The 23,683-nt window shown below is 43.6% G+C and overlaps 1 long non-coding RNA gene across 2 annotated transcripts; it reads right to left on the bottom strand.

The window, feature by feature from the left end:
• Positions 1-7,846: 7,846 nt before the first annotated feature.
• On the bottom strand, positions 7,847-11,536 carry LOC310850161. Of its 2 annotated transcripts, none has more exons than XR_014567244.1 (3): positions 11,420-11,536; positions 11,221-11,320; positions 7,847-7,891 (listed from the first exon to the last, which is right to left on the bottom strand). It is a non-coding gene; the product is annotated as an uncharacterized lncRNA (long non-coding RNA). The 2 variants fall into 2 exon arrangements; XR_014567245.1 differs by lacking the exon at positions 7,847-7,891 and adding an exon at positions 9,260-9,361.
• Positions 11,537-23,683: the final 12,147 nt, after the last annotated feature.

Below are 23,683 nucleotides of genomic sequence, written 5' to 3'. Positions count from 1 at the left end.
AGCACACCAGGCACTCCTGTCTTCCACTGCCTCCCGCAGTTTGGTCAAACTCATGCTGGTAGCTTCGAAGACACTATTCAACCATCTCGTCCTCTGTCGTCCCCTTCTCCTTGTGCCCTCCATCTTTCCCAACATTAGGGTCTTTTCCAGGGAGTCTTCTCTTCTCCTGAGGTGGCCAAAGTACTGGAGCCTCAGCTTCAGGATCTGTCCTTCCAGTGAGCACTCAGGGCTGATTTCCTTAAGAATGGATAGGTTTGATCTTCTTGCAGTCCATGGGACTCTCAAGAGTCTCCTCCAGCACCATAATTCAAAAGCATCAATTCTTCAGCAATCAGCCTTCTTTATGGTCCAGCTCTCACTTCCATACATCACTACTGGGAAAACCATGGCTTTAACTATATGGACCTTTGTTGGCAAGGTGATGTCTCTACTTTTTAAGATGCTGTCTATGTTTGTCATTGCTTTTCTCCCAAGAAGCAGGCATCTCTTAATTTCGTGGCTGCTGTCGCCATCTGCAGTGATCATGGAGCCCAAGAAAGTAAAATCTCTCACTGCTTCCATTTCTTCCCCTTCTATTTGCCAGGAGGTGATGGGACCAGTGGCCATGATCTTTGTTTTTTTGATATTTTGCGCTCTCCTCTTTCACCCTCAATAAAAGGTTCTTTAATTCCTCTTCACTTTCTGCCATCAAGGTTGTGTCATCTGCATATCTGAGGTTGTTGATATTTCTTCCGGCAATCTTAATTCCGGCTAGGGATTCATCCAGCCCAGCCTTTCGCATGATGAATTCTGCATATAAGTTAAATAAGCAGGGAGACAAAATACAGCCTTTTCGTACTCCAAACATACCATTTTCCTTATTAAAATCCAATGCTGAAACCAGGGGGCATGGGATGTGTGGAGAAATATATGGATGCAAATTTTCCCTAGCTGGGGAAAGAGAGGCATTGGTGAGGTGATTTGAAATCAGGAATATGTTGGGGAGGGGGCGAAAGGTTAACCCCCCTCTCCCTGGTCTCTAGAGTCATGGTCCTGATTCAAACTCCTCCCCACACCCCTTGTAGCTGCTGTTAACTGTTCACAGAACTCATGTGTTCCACCAGTTAAAACTGTTCCATTTGTAACAGCAAAACATGCATCCTTTGTTATTTTTTAAAAATTGTGTTGCAGCTGTCAGAACTTTGGGGTACCTGGTTCATAAAAGCAAATAATTATCAGCTCTCATTATGGTAATGTATTTTGCATGCACTTATTTTGGTGTTATCTTGCTTTTTATTTTATTGTGTGCATGTGTCTGGTCTGATGTGTCAATGAGCAATAAATTTGCATTTGGAAATCAAATAACTTTGGAGCTTACTGGGTTGGAGGGGGGACCTCTATAGTGAGGCTCCTTCCTTTTGCCACAGGGGGTGGTGTCTGCCTCTTCAGAAGACATGATGAAGAGGGCCAGTCACGACTCTCTTCCTCCTCTCAACGTTTAGCCCAAAGTTTCACCACTCGGGGGAATGTGTCATTCATTAAAGTCCTAGAACATTGCCACTGCTGCCTAGGCTTCTATTAAGAACAAGCATTTCCTTATCTAATTTGTATGGATGTTGGTGTACTATGCGTGGGGTTTTTCCATTTCCTTTTTCTTTCCAAGCAGATATCTCCAAGGCCTTTCCCCCCCAGGCTTGGACTATGCATTTATTGCTGTCATAATTCAGATACACTCCCCCACCCCCACTTCATTTTCAATCCTTTAAACAGAGGATCATAGAAGCAAGGCTAGCCAGCCCAACGCTGAGATGAAATGAGTCAATTGTTTCTTGGGGAGCTGCAAATGGCACGCTCTGGCATCCTGCTCACCTCCTTCCTGGGTGGGCTAGCCAACCAATCACCTCCCCAGCCAGCCAGTGAGGCCAGGGCTCAACTTTTTGCTCCTAAGTCTTCCTGCCTGCCTAATCCTTGCTCTGGGAAAATGCCACGGGGCTCCTTTCTCAGAGTGAGGCATTCTGGGTGAATTGGCCTGGAGGGTGCCTGTGCCTCTGCTATGGTTGGCTGCGGTGGCCAGAAAGGATGCTTAAACTTAGAAGTAGAAGTAAATTAAAGTTGCAAGTAACTTTTTAAAAAAGGAATGGGGGGGGGGAGGCATCAGGAGCAAAGCGATGATGCCACTGCTACCACCACAAAGGGGACAAGGTGGCAGGCAGTGGTGGAAGCAGGAAAAAAAGTGGAATGGCAGGTGTGACTGAATCAGGAGTAGCATTCTAATAAACCAAGATAAGCCAGCAAGCCTGGCCTATTGTGAAAGCTGAGTTTAATTGCTATTATCTATTTTACTATATTTGGCATGCTTAGTTGAGTCTAACCCTGACCTGAAGGCAAAAAAACAGAACAAAACAAAACCAGTTCCTTTCTGCTGAAGTTGTACACTGGTTTGTTTTGTCCCTTCTGGAGTGCACCACACCAGTTACTTCTGTTGCCAAACCAGGCAAACTGTGAAGCTTACTAGCTGTTCTGGATCCCCGAGCGGGTTACTTTCCTGGTAAGTAAGACACCTGGCTGCATGGCAACGTGGCTTTTACTTACAACTGGGCCATAGTGTTTCACATGCTTTGAGTCATTGTCTGAAAGATGCTTAGCAAGTGCTGTGCCAAAACATTTGCTTTTCTCACTCCCCTCCACTTCCATTCGCACTCATTTGCCAAGTGCCCATGACTGAACTCCTCATTAATTGCCTTGTGCTTCCAAATTACCAGCTGCAAACACTGACGGAAGCTTTCGAATGGCTTTCTAACAGCTCAGGATAAACAGATTCTCTCAATGGGACACCAATGAGGTAAATCCAGCCTAAGCCTGGCCCCCTGCATTCAGTGATGCCAAAAATTAAACTCGTGGACATATGCTTTGATCTCACAGCAGTCCTCTGTGTCAGGATGGATGGATTTAAATCAAGGCAATTTAAATAAGCCAGAAGCGAAAATAAGTCGCTGCAAGTCATTGATCTGATTTTTTAAAAAATCCACTTGTACTTTAGATACCTATTCTATTGAATAGAAGTACATACTGAAAGTGCACACTAATTGCGTGCTATAGCTGTTAGAGACAAATGGATTGATAATGAAAGTACAGAGAATAAGCCAATTTGATGAAATCAGATAACACCTACGCATAAAGTGTCACCCACATGGACCAGGGCAGAGACTGCATTGGGAGCCTCAGGCTCCGAGCATCTCTCTCCAGCCCTTGGGACTCACCTCAGATCACACTCCTCCCCAGCCCTGTTTCGTGTTCTCCTTCAGCATTTTTGCCTAGCTGGAATATGGCCTTGAACTCTGCCCATGCTTCTTGCTTGCCTGGATGGAGAATATGGAAGTGGGAGCGAGTGGGTGTAGAAACAAGCTTCCTGTACTAAGGTGAAATGAACATTTATTGCTCCACTCACTTTTAACTTTGGCTGGCATGTGACCTGCAGCCTGCAGCCTGCTTACACACACAACTCTGGGCTTTGTCCTTCTCATGAACAGCCAGGTAAAGAAGGGGACCCATCCATTTGCCCTCTGGCACAGAGCCACTTCCTTTCTTACCTTAACAACCCATTCTTAGGGCCATTACCAAGAAACTGGCCAGGCTATTCTGGCAGTTGAACCTTTGCTGGATCCAGGAATTAGAAGAGACTCAGCCATACAGCCTAACCACCCCTCAACTCACAACAATATAGACGCAGGCTTGCATGCACGTAGCTGAAACTTTGCATGCCTTTTTGTTATGGTAGTTCTCAGTGCCAAAGAGACAAGCCACTGATCAGTTATAAAATGGTTTGTCTCTTTGGCCATGGGAACTGTTCCTTACAATGCACTTTGACTGCTGCTCCAGAAAGGGATGCCGAGTTTGCTGAGTAAGCACATTCAGACCTTGCATAGTAGAACTGAGCAGGGATTGCTCATTTTGACAAGCACTGCAGGTAGGAGAAATTCAGGCAGCACAACAGTGTGCCAGCCAACCTGCTCTGAGCTGTTCATCTAAAGATCTCCCACTGATAAATAAGAGAGGTGGAGGTGTCAACTAGATAAGCCAAAACAGTTCAGCAGAGGATGCTTAGTAGGCATATTATGACATATCATACCCTCCAGTGTTTCAGAAATGCCTTCCTCATAGCAGAAAACCCTTTCTATTTGCTTTTCTGCTTTCATACTCTTGTGCCATTGCCTCATTCACAGCCAGCTTGCTCAGCACTGGGGAATGAAGCAAGGATCGTGCTTTGGCAGGGGTGGTAGTGCAGGACCTCATGAGGCCTTGGGGCCAATGGCTAACTTCCAGTCCACTTTGAAAGCCTTGGGACCTGTCACACATCCTTCGCTGATCAAAGCCAATGGCAGAGGTGGCTTTGAGTGGCCAGGTATCCTACTGGACAAAAGGCAATCTATTTCAGGGGTTGGGAACCTGTGTTCATCGAGCTGTGCTGAACTACAACTTTCATCAGCCCCACCAAGATGGCCTAAAGCCAGTAGTTTAGCACATCAGGATGAACACAGGTTCCCAACCCCTGAAATGTAATGTATACTTGTTAATACACAGCCTTAAGCATGTTCATTTAAGTAATATGGAAACTCCGAACTTGCCCAAAAGCTTGCTGAATTCCTTCTTAAAACATATACCTATCAAGTCTTGGAACAAGAAGTCAACTTGTGTGGGCCAAGGCAGAGATGAAACTTTGTTCACAAATCTGAAAGACCTTGCTAAAACTTGTAAACTTTTACATGTTGAGAAGGGAGTCCAGAAAAAATATTTGCCTTATTTAAGGTGTTACAATAAATCTGAGGATGGAAAAAGTTTAAAAATACACACTGTGCTTATATATCTTCTCCAGTAATGGTTGTTCTTTTTACCTCTCACAGTTAGGTTCATTTGTTTAACTGCTAATTACTATTTTAGCAAAATAGATGGAAAGCATTTCTCACTCAGGCCCTCATCTCTACAGCTGGGGCAGGGAACCTGCAGCCCTCCAGATGTTGTTGGACTCCAACTCCCATCAGCGCCAGCTAGCATGGCCAATGGTCAGGGGTGGTGGAAACTGAAGTCGAACAACATCTGGGGGACCGCAGGTTCCTCATCCCTGCTATATGGTAAAAATATAAAATTAAAAGTGAGTTTTGTGCTACAAGTAGAACTTAATAGTGGGTGCTTAGAGTTGCCACCTTTTCCTGGGCTTTCTCTCATGTGTTTAGCAGCAGCAGACTGAAGACACAAAGGATGTCCATCTGCTCTGCCAGCTGCACCATTACTTTATTTTTGTGCCATAAAAAGCTTCACTGAATAATTTCCACAATCTCCTGCACAAGAGCCAAATCAGAATATTAAAGGTGCCAATTCTATACTCACTCAGAATGACAAGATTTAAAACTAAATTAAACCATTTCTTTACATATATTACATTTCTATACCACTCTTCATCACAGGGCAGTTTACAATGCAACTAGTTCTCCCTCTCTGAATAACTGAGGGGACTTCCAAATGGGGACTTAATATTGTAAATACAGTATGTCAGTGAGGTATCCCAAATGGGTCATTGGGAGCAGGATTTGGTTGTTTTTTTAAAAGCCTATTGGACCTCCCCCCCGGGTAAATTGTTATTAAATAGGGGGAATGTGGTTAGCATTTTTGTGACAATGTTGTGTAGATGTCATAAAACACTTGATTGCATGAGAGGCTCCTTTGTTTGGAAGTTGCCCTGAGCAGCAACTCCAGTGGGTTCTAATGTGAAGTACAATCTTTTGGTACCTGTACACAGAAAGTGACTATAAGGGAAGCTGCATTTCCTTACCTAGCTCCAACAACAACAATGTCCCCACCAAAAATCACCTCCTCCCCACACTTGGAGGGTAAAGGGTTAACACTCACCACATTAATCACACTTCCAATCCATGTGAAAGACCCCTGCAGCAGTTTTTTGTGGGGAGTGAGAGTTGCCCATTCTTGTTTCATTAAACAAGAAACTCTGCTAAATGTAAGGACAGTCAACATCAAGATGGCCATCTGAATAATCTGTCAGGTGCTGAAATTTTGAAATCAGCTTCCATTCAATTGTACAGTATTTGCCTTCTTACTTTTTGTTACTATGGAATTCTGCTGGAAAACAACTCCCCAAGCCTTTAATTTCCTTAGTTGGATTGGCTGCAGCCCAAAGATGTGACTTGGTGGCCTTTCTTGACTTCTAAGGGGGGGGGAAAGGCTGGTATGAAAGCATAACAGTTGAAAATGGCTTTGAATGTGACTCTTAAGTGCAGCCTGTCGCTATTAAATGGGACTGCAATTGGGCTGTAAAAGGACAGCTTTGCTCCTAATCAGATGTAAGCAGTTTCCGCAGAATGGTAAACCTGCGTCTGGTCAGGTCAGCATTCTGGCTCTAGTTTCGAGTGAGGCATCACTTATTTATTTATTTTGGACTACTCTTTTGTGCAAGCATGCTAGATCATGAAAGGTGTAGGTGCACATGTAAACAAATACCCATGGACATCAGGTTTCTTGGCTTGGAGCAACAAACACACACACACACAGCTGCTGTTTTGTGCAAATCTGGTAGATTGAGAAACTTGTATTGGGGGGGGGGTGCTTACAGGTAAACAGATACCAGTGTGCATATTCAAACAATGACAATCCCATCTCAGTATTTTATATACTGCACATATACTGTGATGTTGGGAAGGAAGCAGAAAACAAATGCCATTATGTTTCTAATGCTAGTTAATAATAACCACAATAACTACTTCGGCAAGCAAACATTTTCACAGCAGGCTTTTGGCCATCCACAAGTAACTGGCAGAAATAGACCTTTCCCCCCAAATAGTAACCATTTAGTTCTGTTTTTCTGAGCCATGCCATACTAGCCTGAGTCTGTCTTGAAATGTTGCCTTCGAGATTAAAGTTCTTTCCTAAAACTGCAAGTGAGAGGGTCCCATTCAAGTTACTATCGTTTCCTTAGTATAGCATTATATTCCTTTCCAGTCCCTCTTTTCCACAAATCAGAGATATTTAGATTTCTTCAAGACTTGACAGAGGTACTGGAAAGGATTGATTTAGAAGTCAAAATAAAGTTTGATATTACTGTATATGGTGATCTACCATATTTTATTGATGCAGAGCAGGCTGGAAGCAGGATACTGGGTTACATGGACATCTGTCGCCTCCAGCAAACTCTTATATTGGTGTTGTTGTCAACTATATTTGTATACCGCCCTATACCTGCAATTACAACATAAAACCACAATATAAAACCACAAAACACATAATAAAACAAAAAACAACCCAATTTAAAACCCCTCCCTCATATGTTCTTATATTTCTATACATTTGTTTTGCAAATTCTGTTGCAATGGCTACCTTAAAATCAGAGACCCTTGTCCTGGCTTAAACCTTTATTATATGGGAAATGACATCATCTGCAATACATCGGCTATTTCCAAGGAACGGAGCAGTGCAGCATCAGGCACATTAGCAGGTTAGATCACAACAATTTATTCCCATAAACACTCCAGTGATTCATCCTCCCGTGACGTCACCGTCGGATGTGCTCCAGCTAATTCAGACTAGAACGTTCTCCCTTTTCAGCCCCTGTCTGATTCACACCTGTGTCTGACACAAGGTTTACTATTGTCGCTGTCAAAAGAAGTGCAGCAGGGGAAAAAATGTGGGCAATTTGCAATAAATTGCTTGTATCATATCAAGTCTCAGTCATTCGGCTGGCAGCGTGTGTCTGGATGGAACGTTCGGCTTTTGCATTTTCTGAAGCTGGCGTTGCTTCCTATAAATGGGAAATCTCGAAGAGGCTAAAGATGATGACACACCTTGAGAACGGATTGTCTTGGGCGCAGGTGGGTAGTAGCTTGACTGGGAGATATAATGAGTCATTCTGTGATTTAATCAAAGAGGTTAGTATGTACCCAGTGCTGGGTTGATTGGAACAAGGAGGAAGGAGGGAACCGATGCCTCACAGCAGAAATGGTGTACTACGAAGGCGGGGAATCTTCTTTATCCCAAGAGCCACATCCCCTTCTGAACAACCTTCTGGGGGCCACATGACAGTGGTGGGCAGGGCCAGAGGCAAAAGTGGGCAGAGCAACTAATGTAAACTTTGTACAATAGCCTAGTTTCCACATGTGTTCACACACCCCTCTCTCTTTCTCTCATCCACCCAGGCAGGCAAGGTACATAAGCAGAGTCAAGGACACATTTTAGTAAGGCAAAAATGCTAGAGAAGGGTGTGAAGGAAGGCCAGTGATGGGCGCAGCCTAAGGAGGAGGGATTTGGCTGTGGAGGAGGTATGAACTCAGGAGAGTCACAAGGACCAGCCAGAGAGACCTGGAGTAGGGCTGGGTGATGTATCGATATACCACCCCAAACCGGTTCAAAGTCCATATCATACTATTGGTTTCATAGTTTTTGACCTGGCAATATATCGCGAATCATGATATATGTGTGTGTGCTATGCCAAAAATCACAATGTGGGAAAAACCGTGAAGCCAGCCAATGCCCCTACATAGCTCCATGCTTATTTCAGACATTGTTATATAGCAGTATATTGTGATGTTTAGCTGGTGATATATTGCAATGTTGAAAACCAAATATCGTCCAGCCCTAGCCTGGAGGCCTTCTGTAAATTCTCCATCCTCGATGTGCTATAATCTAACCCAGAGATCTGGGGCCAAACTTCACAGGACATAGAAGAGCTGTGATTTGTTTCTTAAAGCAGTTGCAGATGTGCTCTGATTTTGATAAGAGCAGAGGCGCTGGTGGAGGAGTTGCTGAATGCTTTCCCTCCATTTCCTGATCCAAATTGCCCCTGTCCCAAGCTATTTATTAGGAATAAAATGCAGGACCACTGCTGCTTCTCTGATTCCCACCCCCCACAACACACACACACACACACACACACACACACACACACACACACACACTGTTTTAAGGGCAGGGGGAGGAATCGGGAGACCCAGCTGTGGATTGCCCACTTCATGCTTGGTTTGATCCTGTTATGGAATGAATCCTTACTCATCTTATTCTCCTCATCCCTTACTTCTTATAAAAGCATTCATCCTATTAAGGATGTAAGAGGAGGAATGTGTGTGATGGTACATTAGTGTTCAGCAGAAAATGGTTAGCCCTGAACCGTGCAACATTAGGAAAAAGAGGACAAAAGGAGGAAGATGATTGAATAGGCCTGCCCAACTTGTAACAAAGGATGGCAAAGAAATTTGGTTCAGTTCTAATTTTGATGACAACCTACCTAATTCATACTTTATGAAACAATAGATGAACCAAAGTACAGTTGTCCTTTTAAATTCTCACTTCTCTGAATTTTGTAATGCGGTTTTCCAACCAAATACTGTGTACATACAGTATATTAACAAAAACAACATGCAAAGGTTGCAACATGCAACATATTAACGACATTTGCTTCCAAAAATCTGTGTTGGGCAAAATTGAATTCAGGTAAGTATATATTAGTATACTAAAATGCTAAGAAATTTTCACAATTACTTAAAAAAAAATTGCAACCTGAACCAGAAATGTGCACTTCAGACTGAGAAACTGAAACAGGAATTGATAAATTCACCCACCCCTGCTTTTTGCCTGTTAGAAGTTCTCCAAAGTCTCCTATCTCTCTAGCTTTTTAGAGTTTGTGGAGAATGTCAGTATGTGTACTTGATCTTTCCAAAAGCTTTTGACAAAGTCCCTCACTCAGTGGTGACTGGGGCCCACTGGGACTGGTAGGGCAAAAGGGAAAGAAGCCAAGAGTAGGTGGAGCCAGAACCAACAACAGGCAGGGCCTACCATAGCCTTCCCCAACCTGGTGCCCTCCGTATGTCATTGGACTACAGCTTCCATCAATCCCAATAAGCATGTCCAATGGTCAGGATTGTAGCTCAGCAAAATCTAGAGGGTACCAGGTTGGAGAAGGCTGGCTTTCCACCTTAGTGACAGCCAAGCCAAAAACTCAAGGTCTGTCAATGACTTTGCTTAACACAGTAGGCCCACTACAAACATAAGCAGTTCTTTGCGAAACAATGTGCCATTAGATTATGGCATGCCTTGGCATAAGATGTGTCAATGAATGCTGACCTCAATGGCTTTACAGAAAAAATTCATCAAATTCCTGGAAAATAGATCTACCCAAGGCTACCAGCCAGGGAGGGCTGAAGGGAACATTTATGACTAGAAGCTGCATATCTCCAGTCAGCAGGTCCTTGCGGCAGATGACAGAGGATGGCTCATGAGCTTCTTAGGGGAATCTGGTTGGCAACAGAGCCAATCTGATCCAGGAACGTAAGCCTTACATTAGCACCAGGTCCTTGATGGCATAGAACTGAGCCTGTTCAGTGCATTCCCAGGACAAGTGGCTATTTTTGCTGCTTTGATTCACATTGCTGTATGTGCCAATATATTTTCAAGGAAGGACTGTTCTGTTTATCTGGCTGCAGCTACCAGCCTTGTGCCAGGAACTAAAATAAAACAAAACAAAATACACTCTTCTCTCTTTTTTTTAAGCAGCAGAACTGTAACGTAGTTCACAGTCTTGCTTTTCTATTTATTTCACCTTCTTCTTTCTTTATTTAACTGTATTTTTATTTAGTTTCGCCCAGTGAAATGTGGGCATGTTTAAGGGGGTGAATGTAGCGTAGGAGAGGCTTAGCCTCCCTCTGCATTATAAATTTAAAGCACCATGATACAACATTAAACAAATAATCATGGGAACTCTAGTTTGTTAAGGGTGCCGAGGATTTGTTGGAGACCCCCCAATTCCCCTCACAATTCCCTGAGTTCCTCAGGAAGTGGGACTGAATCTTCAACCACTCTCAGAATTGTACCCTGGCCCTTAGTTGCTCAGGGCTTATATGTTTGTTTATTTATTTTAAAATAATTTTATTAAAGATTTCTTAGTTTACAAAAGTACATGCATTGTCTCTTTTTTCAGGTTGTGTTTTCTACAGATAAGTTTCATTTGTTGTGAGACATTAGTGTTGCCTGCACCATAAGGTTGGGAAGAAAAGAGGGGGAAAGAAGGGGTGGGTCGGCGTGGCAAAGATTCTATTCTTCTACGTAGTGTATATGTGGGGTTTTGTGTCAGCGTTTCAGGGCTTTATAAAGGAACACATGGACCTTGGACCTCGTCCTACAGTGAGCCTTGCACGACTTGGATCTGCTCCCATTAACTAACTAATGCCTTCCCATTGGCTCTCTTACCTGTGTATGCACCATCATAATCAAGAACACTAAAAGTACTTCCGCTGGCATGCCAAGTAGACCATTTATTGCTGGAACCTCAGGGTAATTGTTCCCATCTCTGTAAAACAGAAGAGGATTGTTTCCATAAATAACTTCAGGGAATCCTATCCCTCCCATGGTGGCAGCCAGGAAGCAGATAAACAAGAAGAGTTCTTACCGAAGTTGTTTATTTGCTATTCACAGAGAGAGAGAGACAAAGGAATGTGGTCTCCTTTTGATAATGGCATTGCTCCAAGTAAAGTACCACCTCCTCAGTCTCTTCTATTCTACATCACCCCTGCACTGGCTGATCTGTGCTTTCTGCCTCTGAGCTTTCTGTTCTACTACTCTCAACGCCTTTCTAGAGACACTGAGTCGTCAGCTGTCTCTCCCCTGCTGCTGTTGTTGCTGCTGCTGCTGCTTCCTGCTGCTCTCCCGATATTTCCCAGCTTCTCCTCCCTGCAGCTTCTGAACTATGGCCTTCTGCAAACCACTGTTCTAAATCTATACTGTCCTCCTCTTCTCAGGAAGGTGCAGGAAGAGGGTGGGGGCGGTTCCCTCCATTCCTCCTCAGTCCAGTCCCTGACAATAACCATGGATGTCCAACTAGCTATTCCCTTAACGCTTAGCAGCATTTGATGGTGTGCATAAAATATAAAGGCCTCCCATTCTTCTGTATCCAAATCATCCTTCCAGTATCTTCATGGTAACCATCCACATTCCAAACAAATCCTATGTAGATTGGGCCCTATGTTTTCACAGTACCAATTGCCCTCTTCCTTAGATTTGCACATGGGGATTCAGAGTTTGGAGTTACTCACTGAAGAGCTGCTCAAGCTTTCAGCAAATGTTTTTTTAAAATGGGAAGTGGGTGATGATTCACAGCCCCAAGTGCTAACGCCTAGCTGCCATGAGGGATCCTCATGAGGGATGGAAGCATAGGAATTTTACAGTTTGAAATTATGAGTAACTTGAGGATCTCAGGCTGAATCAGTAGGCATTACTTAATGCCCATTCCTTCAGCAACTCATTAGAATGATATAGTCTTGTTGGCTTCTCTCACAGGGAGGGTGCTGCTTTATACTGATTCAAGCCACTGGCCCATCAAGCTCAGTGTTGTCTACACTGATTGGCAGTGGTTCTCCAGGTTTCAGAGAGAGGAGCTGACTGGAGATGGCAGGAATTGAACATGGGAAATGGTGTGTTGTTTTTGCAATAGTTATGCCCTGATTGAAATGACTTACTTGGTTCCTCACTGACTTACTTGGATGTCAGAGGCCAATAATGAGAGCTTGGGGGAAATCCACCCTTGATCCTGATTATAGTTGTCTGCATATGAGAGCAATTGAACTCCAGGATAATTTTTGCAATGTACTGTCAGCTTGCCAAATGCAAAACTGCGAGATGTCAGCACCCTTGTAGCAGAGCTCCCTGTGAAAGCAGAGAGATTCTGGGCCTGGTTGATAATCTTCACATTCTGTCCACAAGCACTGCACCTTCTGTACTAAGAGGGACCACAGTGTGAGAGTCCAGAGGTGACAATGCACAGCGGGTTGTGGGGAATCATGGTCATATATATATGGAATTATTCAGGAAGCTTAAATGCTGTTCCAGAATGAGGTTGAGGGCCACTTGCAAACTTTTCAGGAGATGGTCTGGATGCAGGTCCTTGGGCAAGATTGCCTCCATGGGCCAATCTCCCTTGCTGCCATTCAGACGGGGCACACTGGGTGAGGCAGATCTGCTACACTAGTTTCCTAGCAAGTGGGTCATTTCTGCTGGGAGAGAGAGGCGACAGGAAGTTTGGTGTGGTGCAAACACACCAGTGGGGCCAGCCCAGTGCTCCTGCACTGCACCAACAGTGCTGCCTTGCCCCTCTCCCTCCCATTATGCAACAGTGACCCATCTGTCGGGAAGCTAGCTCTGCCCCATCTGGGAAGCCACTTTTGCTGCCATTATCACCACCTCCTCTTTCTCATTGCTATTACTCCTTGATTGCCTGGCAGAGAACCACTGAGCAAGCAGGCAGCGGCACAGTTACTTCTCTTTCTCACCACCACTGTGGGCTGAGCCTGAGGCATATGAACAGGCAAGTTGCAGTGGTGAAGAAGAGGAGCAGGTCAAGGGAGACTCTTGTCAATTAGCTTTGTTGGTTTGGTGGCCCTTGGCAGATGCCCAGCTATGCTGAGTCTTGATGCCAGCCCAGTCAAAAACACATAGCTGGATACTGCTGAGAACAGGGCCACCCCACCCATGAGGCAAGCTGAGCAAATGGCTTAGGTAGTAGGATCCACAGGGGAAGCAGTTCCACAAAGAGATCTTTATTCCCCTCTTGTTCCTGATATATTGACTCACCCCCTTCTTCCCTGGTGGGGGACATTTTGTGGGCCGCTCCTGATTAGGAATAAAAATGCTAGATTAGCTGGACCATTGACCCTATCCAGCAGGGTTGCTCTTATGTCCTTTAGAGCAGTGTTCCCCAACCTTGGGCCTCCAGCTGTTTTTGGACTACAATTCCCATCATCCTTGACCACTGGTCTTGCTAGCGAGGGATGATGGGAGTTGTAGTCCAAAAACAGCTGGAGGCCCAAGGTTGGGGAACACTGCTTTAGAGGACCTATCTGCACAGTACATTTTAAGCAGGCTCACACCACTTTAAACAGTCATGGCTTCTCCCAAAGAATCATGGGAACTGTAATTTGTTAAGGATGCTAAGAGAATCACCCCATTCCCATCACAGGACTGCAGTTCCCAGAGTGGTTTAACAATCAATCCCTCTTCCCTGGAAACTCTGGGAATTGTAGTTCTGTGAGGGGACTAGGGGTGTCCTAACAACTCTCAGCAACCTCAATGAATGACAGCTCCTTGGATTCTTTGTGGGGCGGGGGGAGCCAGGTTCGATACTACTTTAAATGTGTAGTGCGGATGGAGTCATAGCTATACTTAGACCTCTTTTCCATCCACTCTAGTTCTCTCTATTCCAATTAGAAACAACTCTTTAAGGTCTCACAATTGCTCTGAGCTCTGCAAGCTGAAATCCTTTTCATGGAGGAGCATTGGCGAAGAATGGTATAGTGTGTAGATGAGGGAAGGAAGAACCTCACACAAATAGCTCCCAGTGCAGAGCTACTGTGTGATGTAATGTGAGACACATGCAAAGATTCTGCAAGGGAGACTTCCCATTCTTTTAAACCAGAGCTTTCCATACGTTTCATATTGGTGACACACCTTTTAGACGTGCATCATTTCGCAGCACAGTAATTCAGTTTTACTAGCAAACTGGAGGTTAACCTGACCTCTTTCCAGACCCAGGAGGAGTGTGGGGAGCATTCACACAACACGCCTACACTGCAGCTGACACACTAACACACAGTTTGGAAAGCTCTGTTTTAAACAAAAAGTGTTGCTTACACACACAAACGACTTTTCTTGCAGGTGACCTCTAGCACCCAGTTTTATCACTGCCTTTTAAAACTGCGGGTGTTTATTGAATTGCATGGTACTTTATAATTCTTACCTGCCAACTTTGTACCTTGGACAAATCCGCACCATACGTTTAAAGCACATTCAATGCACATTTAAAGTGCATGACTTCCACTGAAGAAACCTGGGAATTTTCCCCTCACAGTGCTACACTTTCTAGCACCCTTGACAAACTACCATTCCTAGGATGCTTTGGGGAAAGCTACTGGCTTTAAATATGCATGGAATTTGCATAAATATATGGTGTGGAGCTGTGTGCGGTCTTTTTTGTATTGTTTTAAAATTTATCTGCTCTTATTTTATGTGTTGCTTTTCTCTGTTTTTAAGCTGTTTTGTTGTACATCACCTTGAAATGTGTGTGGAAGACAGCATCACCATCATCTTTACCTCTTTGGTGGTACGTGTGTTGTATGGGGAAGTGATAGCCTTTGCTTCCGCTGTTAAGTACACTTTACAACTTCTTCGCTTGCAAGGGGTGTACAGGACATTTCAGATTAGAGAGTGGCATTTTGATGAAGGCTATATTGTGTGGACACTGCAAAAAATGTACATAATGAGTAGCACTAGGGCCACAATAAGCTGCTGTGTGGAAGTGCCCTTTGAAAGTAACAGGACCTAAATATGCTTAACATTGACAGGTCCATGTCCAGCAATTGTTTTGCTCCATTGCTAAAAATAATTAGAATTAATCCAAAATGCCAAGGCTGGTTTCCATTTTGGGGGCTGCATGGAATATTCTTGATGCCTGGCATCCATTTAGCAGGCGAAAAGCCAAATTGTTTTTGCAGATTGATTTTAATCCCAAATGGAATAACAGCAAGCTAAATATACCAGCAGCGTGAAAAGGGAGAGACCATAAGCAATGAGATAGCATGAGAGATGATGAATCAGGCCAAGAATAAACTGCTTGCTTGCTTTATTTATTTATTATTTATTTATTTATTTATTTATTTATTTATTTTTTACTTAATGACAAAACAAGCTACAAACAGCTCTTGCTTTTTCAGCTGCAACCTTGGTGAAATACACCCTGAAATACACTTGACTAGGCAGAAATAAGTCATTTCATCTCTGGGTTTCCAAAGGAGTGCATAAACAAGGCCAGCCCTTCCATTGGGTACCGTGAAGCAATCAGCTCAGGTGACAGATCCTGGGGAGTAAACAGTAGGAATGGGCAAATTTGTCCATTTCAGTTTCTCTTTTTTTCCCAGTCTTAAGTTCAGTTTTATACATTTCCATGATACATTGCAGGTTTTGTTTTAAGTCACTGCGAAAATTCATCAGGATTTTTTTGCATATTTCTCTTCCTATATTCATTTGTGTAGGCAGTTTTGCCAACCGTACACATTTTTGCAAAGCAATTTCCCCAGATATGCATTATGTATGCTATTTTCACTAATATATGTATTTGTAGGCACACTTTACCCTAGTACATGCATTTGTGTTCACATTACCTGACTGGATAACCGTACTGCAAAATTCAAAGACGTGCAAATTTCAAAGGATAGTTGCATTTTAGTTCATGCATTGTTTTAGAAAGTGAAAATTTAGCTAGTCTGCTGCCACAACTGTGAAGATAGACCCTGCCCAATCACTAGCATCGAAGTAAGATTGAATGTCTGTCTGCCAGCTTTTTACTTCAAATGAGAGACCACCATCTTATCCTTCACCTCAGGCAGCAAAATGCTGTGAAGAAGAAGAAGAGGAGTTTGGATTTGATATCCCGCCTTTCACTCCCCTTCAGGAGTCTCAAAGCGGCTAACAATCTCCTTTCCCTTCCTCCCCCACAACAAACACTCTGTGAGGTGAGTGGGGCTGAGAGACTTCAGAGAAGTGTGACTGGCCCAAGGTCACCCAGCAGCTGCATGTGGAGGAGCGGAGACTTGAACCCGGTTCCCCAGATTACAAGACTACCGCTCTTAACCAACCAACCCTGGGAGAAAGTCGGGCGCCAGCTGTCCCTAACAGCACCTGATTGATACAAATTCAGAATGACACAAACCTTGCCTCAGTCTGAGGCTCCCTATACACCATTCATATAGAAAGCTGTAATACAACTTTAACAGTCACTCTGGTTTTGTAGCTCTGTGAGGGGAAGAGGCATTTGCCAACAACTCTTGCCACCCTTAACAAACCACAGTTCCCATGATTCTTTGGGGGAAGCCATAACTGTTTAAAGTGGTATCAGACATAGTGCTTTGAATGTATAGTGCTGATGGGGCCTAATTTAAACATTGATACATATTTTTATGACCACTAATGTATGTCTTGGCTGCCTTTGTTTAAATGGAGTGCCTTTTACTGGGTGACTGTATTCCCAAACTATGTTGATGTACTTGTGTTCCCTTCTTGGGATGGTGCCTTTCTTCTGTCGGTGGAACAAGCAGAGAACTCAATCTCAAAGAGATGTTTAAAATAAGAAATTTATTTTGAGTAATCACCCATTACCCCCTCCCATTCTCGTTCCTAAGTATTCTCATTCCTAAGGGAATCCCTTCGGAGTTCTAGTAAACAGAAACAACCTTCAGACACTGCCTGTGTAAACTGTCCTGTGATAGATGGGAACTGGAGAGCTTTACAGGCAGCATTTGCTAAAGCGACAGGAATGTTGAAGCAATGGCGGTCGAGAGATTACTGTGCTGAAGTGCCTTTACAGACACAAAGCCCATCACACTCTAAAAACAGCAGTGACGGGATTTGCATAGAACAGCTGTGTGGCACTGGGAACTGCCTTCCTTTAGTAAAGAGATTGAGCATACAATCTGAACTCTTCCCAATCGACGGATCGTCTGCAATGTGCTTTGCAATGTTTGTGTGCTTCCAGAGGCCAGTTCCTGGCCTGTGGGGGTCTTGGTAAACCCTGATTTCCAGCTTACCAGGGCCTGCAGCCAGTGCCTTAATGACCTGATATGAAACCCAACCACATTATGGCTCCGGCCCGCCTGGGTAAAATGCCCTCTGGCCCCCCTCACCCATTGGTGGGCCCTACTGGAGGTGACAGGCAGCAGTGCTACAAACAGTGCTGGGCTGCTTCCATTCTAATTTTTCACAATGCCCCCAGACTAGCATTATGGAGAAGCGGCAAATTAAAATGGTGCCTAGTTCCATCAGCCTAGTGTTGCTCAGAGATCCGGGAAGTGGGGGGATCTGAAAGGGGCCTCAAGGCAGGCAACAAAAGCAGTGGGCTATGCCATTGTGCTGCGGCCCTGGCAGTTGTCCAAAAATGCTGGCCGCAGACACCAGCCCTGGTGCTTCCCACTTAAGTGATAGGAAATTCCAGGAGAGCTTTTTTTTTAATAGGGTCACTTTCCATGGGATGAGAGAGAACACCAGAAATCTGTTGCAACATCTGCAGGTCGACAAATGTGCATCAAGAGCATGAGGCAGCAGCATAGAGGCAGACCATGCTTAAAAACATTTTTAAAATGTTTGTTCGTATTTTTTCTTTATTATTAAATTTCTATCCTCCTCTTCTTCCTAAAGGAGTCCTGGGCAGCAAACAATAAGAGATAAAATAATAAAAACATAAGAGCTCCACTTAAAAGACTTATGGAAAGAGGAAGGCTTTTGGTAGGCACCAAAATGACAACAGAGATAAAGAGACACCACCACGCCCCCCCCCCCACAGCTCACTGAAGAACACAGATGGAAGCACCTGTCAATTTCTGTTCTCTCGGTTTCTCATTTTTCTAATAATAAATTCAGTTCACCAGACTTCTGCAACAATTTGCACAATTCAACAGCATTTTAGTACACACTTCTCTTAATAAACACATTTCTGTATACAGTTTTGACTAATGTGCACATTTCCCATAATACATTTGTACATTATTTTTATGCACACTTTCCCCTGATAGATGCATCTTTGCCAACGTTGGCTGGAGAACTGCATTGCAAGATTCAGGTAAGTGCAAATTTTGAAGGATAATAATAATAATACTTTTTTATTTATACCCCGCCCTCCCCAGCCAAGGCTGGGCTCAGGGCGGCTTACAAGCAATAATAAAAACAAGTTGAATGATTACAACTTAAAAACAAAATTAAAATACAAAATTAAAATATTGAAACATTAAAATATTAAAATGTAGCCTCATCGCAGGAGAAGGAAAAGAAAAAAGAAAGAGAGGGAGGGAATCAAATTGGCTCCAAGCCAAAGGCCAGGCAGAACAACTCTGTCTTACAGGCCCTGCGGAAAGAAATCAGATCCTGCAGGGCCCTGGTCTCATGAGGAGAGCGTTCCACCAGACCGGAGCCAGAGTTGAAAAGGCCCTGGCTCTGGTTGAAGCTAATCTAACTTCCTTAGGGCCCGGGACCACTAGGGTGTTGATATTTATGAACCTTGAGGCTCTCTGTGGGGCATGCCGGGAGAGACAGTCCCGTAGGTATAAGGGTCCTAGGCCATAGGCTGTGCTGTTTCGGAAAACGTGAATTGAATAGATTCACCCTTAAATGTTGACTAAATTGAATTTCTCCTCCATCACTAATGAAGATAGCATTCTTAGTGGCTGTGGAATGCTGACTAACTGGTGGAGCGGTCAGCAGAAGGATGGAAAACCTGAACAGTTCATTGCTGGTCCCATTTGTTCATGAATATTAAGTGGGACCTTCATATTAAGAAGCAGAATTCCTCTGAATACCAGATGCTGGAGGAGTGAGACAAACTGGGAGCAGCCTTGCTTGTGGCCTTCCTGGAGACATCTGTGAAGGTTAGGATGCTGGCCTACAAGATGGCTGTTTGGTGTACTCCAGCTTTGCTCTTAAGGTCACTCCATTATTTGCAGTCCAGCTTTCTTGTTCTTTGCTTTTGAGTTCGTATGTGACTAATGTCCTTTTCAGCACCCCTTTAATGAAAGCTGGATGACGGTGGTGGAATTTTTCAGAGTACTTTTTCCAGTATTCTGACCACAACAATAATCCTTTCATAAGAAGGAGGTGTAAGTTCACAATCCCTTTTCTTAAGTGGTTGTCTCTCCCGTTGAGTTCAGTGGGCACATTTTCCCTCCAGAAATTATGCAACAATAACTTAATTAAGTTATTAAGCGTTGAGTCATTTGGAAATTTCAAGTCAAACAATACTCTTTTTAATTTCCATGGTATTATTCCCATTGCGGTCCTCCAATCTTAGGCCCTTAATCAAACTGTTTTATTGATGGATAATATAAATGTATTTATTTGATCTAGATGCCTCTGAGTCTGCTTCCATGCTTTTAGTCTGAATCCTGAGGAAAGTAAGAAAAGATTACAGAGACTTTGGTGGCATCAGGTGCATAGAATAACCATAACACAGGACTGGCCCTACTGACCTCACAGAGCTACAGTTTCAAGCACCCTTAACAAAATATAGTTTCTAGGGTTCTCCGTGACTGTTAAAGTGGTATAAAAGCACTTTAAATGTATGGTATGGATGTGACCTAAGATTCCAATCCAGCCACTTCTGTATGTGGAATGGGGATGGGCGCCATTTTGTCTTTCGCCACAGCTAAATGTATTGGCCCGGCATATTAAAAATGCATAAGCATCATTATTATGAATTTTAACTAAGAGAACCTTAGGCCGTCCTCTGCCACAGCTAGTTTTGACGAGCTGGCTCATGGCAAAGTCTGTAGTTCCTTATCTGCAGAATTCTAGAAGGTGCTAGTACACATTCACTATTGTAGTCAGCAGCTACTTAATCACAATAAACTATGTCATAGTGAGGGAACAGAAACAAATGCCTAACAGCGGGAAATGGAGGACAGAACTGTTCTTATTTAGGTGCCCTTGGATCATTTGTAGAGTTCACGGAAACCGTACAGCCCTCCATATAGCAACTATAGCAATTTCAGAAATCTGAGGCGAAACATACTTGAATGTTCCTCACATTCAGAATTCTTTAATCGGGATGTGGGAGAAGTTTGATTTCATTCACATTTAAAGGTGAACTTGCTGAATCCACTATTTCTGAAACAATATATAAACTGAAACACAGCCATCCTTCAAAATCCAGACTTCCCCAAATTTTGAAGTGTAGTTCTCGAGTGAATAAATGTGTACTAAAATGCATATACTTGGGTAAAGTGTGAATAAAGATGCATATCTTAGTGAAAATAATACACAAAAATGCATTATATTAGGGGAAATGCCTTTGCACAAATGTGTGAATTAGGAAAACATGCATGCAAAAATGATGTGTATCAGGCAAAAAATTGGTGAATTTTCACAAGGGCTTCTTTTTAAAAAGCACAAACATTAAAATTAAAAATGTGGCAATGTGGAGAACTCAGTTGGGCTGGCTTATGCTGATGGAAGTTGTAGTCCAACATCAGGAAGCACCACCTTGGCTACCACTGCTATAAAACCTTCTTTCTAACACACAAGGTTTCCGTGGGTAAGGATGGGTGGATCTGCCATCCATTTTGATTACTCTCAGTTTCTGATTTTTTCAGTCTTGACAGATTGACCCACCAATGGAAATGTGTGTTAGGGAGAAGGTCGATAACAATGGTAGCCAACACAGTGTTTTTCTTGTGTTGTTGGACTACAACTCCCATCAGCCTAAGCCAGCATTATCAATGATTAAAAATAATGGGAGTTGTATCTGACTCCAGCAGCATTTGAAAGGCATTGTGCTTGCTACTTCAGCCTATATTTTGGTATTTTCCTATGAAGGACCTGAGATATCATTGAAATATATGAGTCTCATATGCATTCTAAAACGCTACTGTACCACATTATTTTCTGTAAGTAGCCCTCATTTCCAAAATTAGCTACCTAATAAGTAGAAAGCATACCCTTGGCATTGTCCGTTTAAGTTGTTTCCTGATACTTTTATAGACATAGCTGAATGCCAGAAATACAGAACAGCCTGAAATCTACTGGCGTAAAACTGAATTCAAGTGGGTTCTCTGATAGGCTCTTGATGTGTGGCTGACGTACACTTCTTTCCTTCTTTTTTTCTTACATCAAGCAAAACACTGGCTAATGTACCATTTGAAACATGAATTAGACATAGGCAACTATGCAGATTTCTTTTTTTCTTACATCAAGCAAAACACTGGCTAATGTACCATTTGAAACATGAATTAGACATAGGCAACTATGCAGATTGCAGAGTCCCACTCTCTAATTTTCACGGTGAGGTGGTGGTGGAAGAGGGACACTTCCTAATTGAAATAAGCAGAGCTAGCACCCTCAGCAAAAATATTGGAATTCAGTACCATGGTTCAGATTTACAAATCAGCTCACGGTGGCAGTTAAACAAATGCCCTGAAACTACTCTAGCCCCAGTTTGTTATAAAAAGCCAAAAAACTTTTGATGTTTAAAAATATACTGTGAAGTTTATCTGTCAAACTAATGATAGAACAGAGCAGCTCGAGAATGAGAGAGAGAGAGAAACCTTCTTTTAGCCTGCTTATCTTCGGCCTGACATTTCGCCACCAAACATCAGTAAGCCAGAACCGACCGAACCGCCATCTACAGCAATGGAACAATCTGTCACATGGTTTCTATATTTTCCTCTCTTGTTTACTGCCCAGATCTCATCTAACAGCCAGTTAAAAAGCAAGGTGCTAATCCCAGAGAACAAGGTACTCAACTTCTCACATCCACACGTACTGTTCTGCATGGGAAGGGAATGGGGAAGCAATGTTCAGGAAGCGCCATTGCGCACTATGTCTTTGCTGGTAGGGCTCCAATTCCTTTCTGTCTGCTGTTGATTCTTCCCTTGCCTGCCCCCCATTCCACCCAGGCAAAAGATAATCTCTTAAATTTCTGCTTCTTATGCAAACACAGTATCATTTGTATTAAAGCAATGTCCTTAAAGAGCTGGGGAGAGGAGAGGGAGGGAAGGAGGGAGGGAGAGAAAGCGTTGCATTAAAAGTGCATGCCTTTCGAGCTCTTTTAAAAGCTCTTGGACAGTGCAGCTGGATGGCTGGGATTGCCAGCGCAACAACACCCCATTCCCAGGGATTCAAAGCATCACAGGGTCCCATTATCTCAGTCTCATGGTAAAGGCTGGTAGAGCATGGCGTTTCTCTCTCTGGCGATCTGATATCAGATGGTTGATCCGCTGCCTGCTAAGAATGCATACACTGCTTGCCTCTACTTATGCTCTACTACTGGTATATTTGTAAATAAAAACAGAGGTCACCCTTTTTGAGCCAGTGGACACATTTGGAGTTTTCAGGAAGGGTGCCAGTCACAAAATGGCCGCCATGAAGTATTCAGCACAATTAAAAATGCCTGCTATAGCACATGACATAACACAAAATGGCTTCCACATCTTCAAACAGAGCAGACAAAGAGACAAGGGGGGGAAAAGGGTGTGTCTTTGCCTGTCCCCAAGAGGCAAAGGCCCCTACATGAGCCACTGCCACACTCACAAGGGAAAGCTCTTTGCACATCTTTGGGTGTCCATGTATAGTTTATTTTTGAGGGAACAATTACTGAGGCTTTTTGTGGGCCCCACTAGAGGCACTGGTGGGTGCACTGGCACCTGTGGGCCCCAGGTTGGCAAAACCCTGCCCTTGGAACTTCCATCTGCTTGGAGGAGCTTGTGACCTTGCCATGTTTTGGTTGGTTGTATTTGATTGTGAACTGCCTTGGACGTTCAGGTTGCGAACGTGATCCATGCGGGATGCACGTTCGCAACCCACAGCATCCGCAACCTGCAGCGGCGCGTCTGCGCATGCTCGGGTTGCGATTTGGTGCATCTGCACATGCGCAAAGCACGATTTAGCGCTTCTGCACATGCGCAGCTGCCAAAACCTGGAGGTAACCTGTTCCAGTACTTCTGGGTTTCGGCAATCCGCAACCCGAAAAAACGCAACCTGAAGCGTCTGTAGCCCGAGGTATGACTGTATAGAATATAAATTGCAATAAACAAATAAATATGTGATTTTATTGCCTCTACGGCCACAGCTCAGTGATAGATAGGAATAGACAAATCTTCTTGTGGTTTTGAGTTTTTCTCAGTTTCTC

This window comes from Podarcis gaigeae, assembly GCF_964106915.1.
Source record: "Podarcis gaigeae genome assembly, chromosome: 8".
Lineage (NCBI taxonomy): Eukaryota > Metazoa > Chordata > Lepidosauria > Squamata > Lacertidae > Podarcis > Podarcis gaigeae.
Note: the sequence above shows the minus strand (reverse complement) of the source record. Positions and strands in the feature narration are given on the sequence as shown.